Below are 7,712 nucleotides of genomic sequence, written 5' to 3'. Positions count from 1 at the left end.
TTTAGATGAAATTAACATTTAAATGGATGGACTTAAGTAAAGTAGATTTCCTTCCATAATATAGCTAGGGCTCATCCAATCAGTTAAGTGCCTGAATAGAACAAAACTCTTCCAAGCAAGAAAGAATTCCTGGAGCACACTGCCTTTGGACTTCATCTGATTCTACAGCAGATGACCTTCAGATTCAAACTGGAACACTGGCTGTCCTAGGTCACCAGTCTACTGGCCTTTGTACCAAAACTGAAGTGTCAGCTCTCCTGGGTATCAACTCTGCAGATTTTGGACTTGCCACCCTCTAGAATCATGAGTTAACTCCTTCTGACCATTTCTTTCTTTCTTTCTTTCTTTCTTTCTTTCTTTCTTTCTTTCTTTCTTTCTTTCTTTCTCTCTCTCTCTCTCTCTTTCTTTCTTTCTTTCTTTCTTTCTTTCTTTCTTTCTTTCTCTGTGTATGTTCACATACACACACACACACACACACACACACACAAACACACCCTATTGGTTCTATTTTTCTGAAAAATCCTGGATAATGAAATTACTGTAAAAATAATATGTACTCAAAACCATTCTGCTAAGACCAATAAACATTTCACATCTTGCTCCCAGGGGCCAGAGATACAAGTACATTGACATTTACACACACACACACACACACACACACACACACACACACACACATTATTATAATATTATATATAGATGTATTCACTCAGAGTCATCATAGAATAAACCCCAATCTAATTGTTATATAAATACCTATAGATATATATCTTTTTTAAAATATCTATTTTTTCTTTAGAGAGAGAGAGAGACAGAGCAAGAGTGGGGGAGGGGCAGAAAGAGAGAGGATTAGACAGACAGACAGACAGACAGACAGACAATCTAAAGCAGGCTCCAGACTCTGAGCTGTCAGCACAGAGCCCAATGTGGGGCTCGAACCCACAGACCATGAAATCATGACTTGAGCTGAGGTTGGACACTTAAACGACTGAGCCACCCAGGTGCCCTGCTATAGCTTTATGTCTTAATTCAGGGCAACAGTGTAGTTCTGAATTCAATCATTTATTTTCATCTACAAAAGAGATCATTGTGGTGCAACATCCAAAAGAAATAATCAAAGCTTTTATTACGGTGCTGTTTACATTTAAAAATGTTGCTTTTGGTATGTTTTTAAAAAGACAATAAAATATCTTAAGCAACTTCCAGTAAAATATGATAGATTCAAGACATGCTTAGTCAACTCTTAACTTGAAACCCTTCAAAATGATCAAAAAAATGCAAAAAGGGAAAACATCCCATCTGTATTTCCTGAATGGAGGATTCTCTTGAGTAAAGTCTTTTTTTAATAGTAATCTAAGAGAATTCTTCATTTTTTTAAATAGTAATGTAAGATAATTATTTTAAAAATAGAATAAGTAAGATTTGTGGGGTTGTGACTTAGTTTTTTGTTTGTTTGTTTGTTTCTGTAGTGTCCTTGTTCCTTACCACAGAGTGATATTGAAGACATAATCCAAGAGCTATATTCATCCCAAGACCTAAAGCTCCTTAAAGAAAGCTTTACTGGAAGTGAGTCATTAAGAAGAACACAAGTCTAAAAATGGCCTTATTTGAAGGCTGCTACCCAGGGTCACCTGGATTTGATTTTAGAAATTCCTAATTACTGGGTGCCTGGATAGCTCAGTTGTTTGAGTGGTCAACACTTGATTTCAAGTCAGTCGTGATCCCAATGTGGTGGGATCGAGCCCCCCATTGGGCTCTGTGCAGTGTGTGGAACTTGCTTCAGATTTCTCTCTCTCTTAAGATTCTCCCTGTGTCCATCTCCCTCACACACAGTATCCCTCTCTCTCTCTAAAAAAAAAAATTAATTCCTAAGTAGCATACAAAAACCCTGTGAATTGAGAGGCATAAAAATGAACCACCTCAAACTTTTGTCCAGGTTATCTGTTTCCTTTCAACAGCAAACCAAATCTGAATCAGAAGAGTTACAATATAAAGTACTTGTTTTTCCACCTTCAGGTAATGGCTCAGTGACCTATGTTCATCTGTCATCAATTATTGAACAAACACACAAACAAAAACAGTTGAAACTAAAAGAAATTGAAATGCCCCAAATCAAATCTGAATACATATGTAGCTGTGAGTAGACCCACACATTAAAAGAGAAACATTTAAACTTACAGATGATTTGTGAATTTCAGTCTCCACAGATACAAGTTAAATATACATACAAGTCAAATGTATATATTTTAGTCAAATTTTTTCAACAATCTAAAATGAATTACTGAAAAAAAGCTCGCTTTATAAAGAATTTATTTTTTTAACGTTTATTTATTTTTGAGACAGAGACAGAGCATGAACGGGGGAGGGTCAGAGAGAGAGGGAGACACAGAATCCCAAACAGGCTCCAGGCTCTGAGCTGTCAGTACAGAGCCTGACGTGGGGCTTGAACTCATGGACCACGAGATCATGACCTGAGCTGAAGTCGGATGCTTAACCGACTGAGCCACCCAGGCGCCCCTCTTTTTATGAATAATTTAAACAGAACAAGCAACAAGAGGTTAAAATTACAAGAAGATAGAAAAAATGCACATTGCCCTCGTAGTTATGAACAACAACAAAATAGTAATAAAATCATTACAATCGCTTCTCGGCCTTTTGGCTAAGATCAAGTGTAGTATAAAATCATTACATAAATTTGAAAGTGTTGGTATTAGGATACAGATTACTAAAATCAGTTATTAGTATTAAGATATTTGGAGAAATAAGTTGAATACAGAAAGATAAGAGAATAAAAGTCATTACAGAGAATATAAATGAAGTAGAGAGAAGAGGTAATAATAGCTAAAACTTGCATATTTTCTTCCTTGTTCTAAGCACCTTATATATTAACTTATTTAATCATCATGAAAAGCCTCTGAGGAAAATTATGTTATTATTTTCATATTACAGTGGATAAACTCAGTGGATTAACTGAGGCTCAGAGAGATTAAATGATTCTGTGGTCACACAGCAACTAAATTATGGAGGTGCCACTGAAACCTAATCAAGCTTTCATTAGAATGCACATTCTTAACCCTAGGGCCAGCTACATCTCATGAGGCAGCATAGAGATGGCCAAAGAAATTCAATACACACGTAATAGGTGATCCTGAAATTGAAAATAAAGAGAAAAAACAACTGAAAGACATTGAATGAAGTTATCAAATTAATAACTTGAGGGAATTATACTGATCTATATCGTAATAAAATTACTGAACTAAGTTCAACTAAAAAGCACCCAGACAAGGTCCCTGGGTGGCTCAGTTAGCTAAGTGTCAGACTCTTGATTTCAGCTCAGTAATATCTCACGGTTTGTGAGTTTGAACTCTGCATAGGGCTCTGCGCTGAGGAGCCTGATTGAGATTCTCTCTCCCTCTCTTTCTGCTCCTACCCCCCATCTCTCTCTCTCTCTCTCTCTCTCTCTCTCTCTCTCTCTCTCTGTCTGTCTCAAAATAAATAAATAAACTTTAAAAAAGTACCCAGATAAAAAGTTCAAGGCAACCACCAGGAAGTAAAATATCATTCTGAACTTAGCCTTTTCTATACTAATACTCATTTCCAGAAGTCTTTGTAGAGAAAATACAGAATTGAGTAGGGGAAGGGAAGAAGGGAAGTTGGCTTGAGGGTTTATGGATTATTATGAAGACATTTCAATTATACAGGAGCTTGTTCTCTGAGGAAAGGGGAGGTAAAACAATATTACCAAACGACAAAATTCAACTAAACAGGCACAAAATCATTATAAGTAACTGTAACTATTAATTAAAAATTTAGAACAAAGAAAATGGAAAGCCAATGGAGAGTAAAAAATAAATATTTAAAAATGTTTTTGGTAATATTTCTCGGACTTCGTATTTTAAAATACTAAGTTTTTTTATCCTATAAATATACAGTCTACAAAAATAGCAATATAATAGAACATTTTGATGCACTGATACATAAAACAGGATGCTAATTTTGTGTATGGGGGCAGATAGATAGGTATATTAAATTACTGGAGTGTAAAACAAAATGTTATTTTAATCATTCCTGAAAAACGGAATTTAAAGATGGAAGATCCTCTAGTAAACATTTCTTTACTCTTTATAGTTTTTATATAAACAGCATGTGCTATTTGATAAATTAATAGAAAGATACAGAATGCCTCTGGAGTCAAGATTATTTAGGTTCAAATCTTGTGGACCTTAGATAATTTACTCATAAGTCACAGATTCCTCTATCTCTATGAAAAATAGTGATAATGAAAGTACATATCTCAAAGTATAACACAACACAGAGACATGATTGATTATTAAATTAGATAATGTACATAAATAATTTGGCATGGTGACTGGCACATAATGATCATACAATTATAGTTAGTAGTTATTATGATGTCTATTTTTTTTTCATTTTACATCAATTGTATTTTATAAATTTATGATAAATATATAGGCAAGAGAAAATTCTAAGTCCATAATTGCATTAATCTGCCTTTTTTAAGATTGAATTTCAGAGATAGAATCTGAAGTTGACCTCTTACCTGGTGTGCACCATGATCTGTTGGAAATTATACATTATGACTCAGGAGAAAAGGTGGAAGTTGTTTCATGTGAGACCTTGAACAAAAACAATGTACAGGCTGATCTAACACCTTCTATTCAATCCTACCTTACACTCAGTCTGCAGTGGACAGTAAGAAGTTCAATATTAGCATAGTTCTATTCTGGCCCAGATCATTGGCATCCGTATCCAACATTTGATATCCTAATTTGGTCCGTTTAGTGAATTCACCTGTGGTTATCCAACTATTTTCAATAGACTTGAATTCTAAACATTACTCAACTGATTTCTTAAACTCTTTATCCTCTCACTGTGTATTTTGGAAAATACTTAATACCTTTCCCTTTCCTTAGGTGTTTATATTTGCTTACCAAAGAAGTGATTTTGTGATAGTTCTTTAACACTCTAAAGGAATCTTTATGGAGTCTCCTAGTAGTACTTTAAATTAAATGAAACATATTTTGACAGAATATGTAACATTTAAACCCTTAAACTTAGATTTAATCCACAAATTTAATTTTCTTCCAAAGCTGAAGTAGAGATTAGTACCTTGGAATTCATTGTGCCTAATGTACCTCTGTTCTTTTTAATTATTGCTGTTTACTCCTAAAAATCTTGCACTATTTATTATTTGGTATAAGTGCAAGACTTTGCAAGGACATTGCTTCTCAGTATCACTTTACTCATTTTTAATTCCTTCATTATGATTGGAAATACTATAACACAGTTAATCATGTTGTTTACTTCTCCACCTTAATAAGTGACATGAACCTTTGAAATCCTATGTTTTAAAATGAGAAAAGATTTTTTACTCTTCTTTTTGCACAGTTTAGCACATCTTTTAGCAATATTCATTTATATAATCTCAAACCTGAGCTATGATTTGAGGGATATGGCATCTGTACAACTCTTACAATAATTGGTAAGAGAATACAAATTCCTTATCAGAAACATGGGGTTCCTGTGCTGTAGAAACCTCTACTTCTATATGAGTCAATATCTGCTCACTTGAGCATGATATTTATTTGAATGAATAATCCAGAAGATTTAGAAGTGTCCTGACCTTCCATGTGAGGCCTTTTATAGCTTGATGGGAAAAAAATAGTCATTAAATATTTTTTCATATTCATAAAATATATTCAAGGTTGTGTTTAAATATATTGAAGAATTTGCAAGCACAATTTAAAAAAAACTTTAAAAAATAGGTCCCCTTGAAGCGAATTTGTTGTAACTACTGAAATATTTTAGGCTGGTGTCTAGACTAGGTGATAACTTTCTCACTTTTCAGCTTTGTTCTTCTAAAGAAACCAAGTCCTGAAGAAGTTATTTACTTATGATGTGGCATCAAAGTCACCTAAAAGACTTAATTCAACTGAAAATTAAGATAATTCAATCTTTATGCATCATCTTGTATATTGTGATGGTGAATCTTTTTTTTTTTTTTTCCTCATTCTTTCCTTAACTACTGGAATCATCTATATATCAGCTTTTACCTACAGAACTCTCTCCATAAGAGTTAAGCCAGGGACACTTGGGTGGCTCAGTTGGTTAAACATCCCCTGATTTCTGCTCAGATTCTGATGTCAGGGTGGTAAGTTTAAGCCCTACATGGGGCTCAGTGCTGACAACATGGAGCCTGCTTGGGATTCTCTCTCTCCCTCTCTCTTTCTGCCCTTTCCCCACTCGTTCTCTCTCTCTCCCTCTCAGAATAAATAAACTTAAAAAAGAGTCAAGCTAATTCTAAGTTGTAATGTTCTTCTGTCATGCCAAACTTGTTAAATATGTCACCTTTTGTGACAGGTAATGACTCATATTTCTAATGTAACTTAAATTTCCTGTATCTCTGCTTCTGATTTACCCATATATAAATGTTTTTATTAAAGTAATGTGCATTTACTGGAATGTATGCAGGTATTCTGAATATGGATACAATCATGGAATAGGAGACAATTGCATAACTATGGACAATACTGTTTTGTTGGGGGTTGTGGATTTTCACGTATTTGAAAAATCAAAAGGATGAGATTATTTCTAGATGAAAAATGGTTGTATGTAGCAACTCAGAAAAGGGGTAATGGTGACTGAAATTAACAGCTTCACCTAAATGGAACTATTTTAACATCATCAGGCAGGTGCAAGAGCTGTCTGAGACTGCCTCCTATTCTAACTCCCTGCTTGTTTTAGTTCTTGTCTGTCCTTCATACTTACAGATTCATTATGCTAACCTTAACCCTTTCTTAATTCTCTAAGCTACAGTCTTTAACCTTTCTTAATTTGGATTACCTAAAATGGATTCATGCTATTAGAAAGGGATATTTTTGTCTGAAATAGAGCTTTAAGATATGCATGTCTTGGCAAAGTAGTGTTAAGTGAATCTAAAGGTCTTGCTAAATATTAGTCATAATTCCACAGACATGCCAACAAGTCCAGAGTTTCCAAAGTCTAAAATTTGGTGGCTAATTCAGTTGGAATCTAATTTGGTACTGATAACAACAGTCTTGTGTTTGTGTCACAGAATCCAGTAGTCCTTCAGCAAAATCTTGTGTATCTTCCTATCAATCAAAACCTAATAGGGTGCAAAATCTTAACTGTTTTTTTTGTTGTTGTTGTTGTTGAACTTAGGTTTTATCATTCTTTCAATTTTTCTGTAAACTCAAATAAACCTCAAATATTAGGTAATAAAAATTTTTACAGAAAGTACATGAGACACTTATCAAAACAAATTCAAATATAACACAATTTAATTATATCCCATATATTACATATTTTCTATGTGTATGATATTAAAATGAGAGCTATTGAGAATGATACATAGTCTATTCTGTTAGAGAGATTATATCTAGTAGTAGATATTCATAGGCATATAAACACTAAATGTTATAATTACTATAATGGGCTACCAAAAAGAGCAAAGATAATAATAATAATAATAATAATAATAATAATAATAACATAAAATTTCCAATGCATGTAACAGACTATGTACATTCATTTGTTAAGTAAATTTACATAGTATTAAGACAATCTATACGATCAAATTCCAAATGGCAAGGGGGTATGTTTGTGTGTATATGTTTGTGTGTATATGTGTGTTTCATACAAACAGGTGGGAGGATGTTCAAGGAACAAAA

The 7,712-nt window shown here is 33.7% G+C and overlaps 1 pseudogene; it reads left to right on the top strand.

Annotated features, from left to right (window-relative positions):
* The first annotated feature begins 2,639 nt into the window (after window positions 1-2,639).
* On the top strand, window positions 2,640-2,706 carry LOC121036580 (uncharacterized; annotated as a pseudogene).
* The last annotated feature ends 5,006 nt before the right edge of the window (window positions 2,707-7,712 follow it).

The sequence above is a fragment of the Herpailurus yagouaroundi genome, unplaced genomic scaffold, assembly GCF_014898765.1.
Source record: "Herpailurus yagouaroundi ecotype Mexico unplaced genomic scaffold, PumYag 162, whole genome shotgun sequence".
In the NCBI taxonomy this organism is placed as follows: Eukaryota; Metazoa; Chordata; class Mammalia; order Carnivora; family Felidae; genus Herpailurus; species Herpailurus yagouaroundi.
This window is presented reverse-complemented; position numbering and strand designations above follow the sequence as displayed.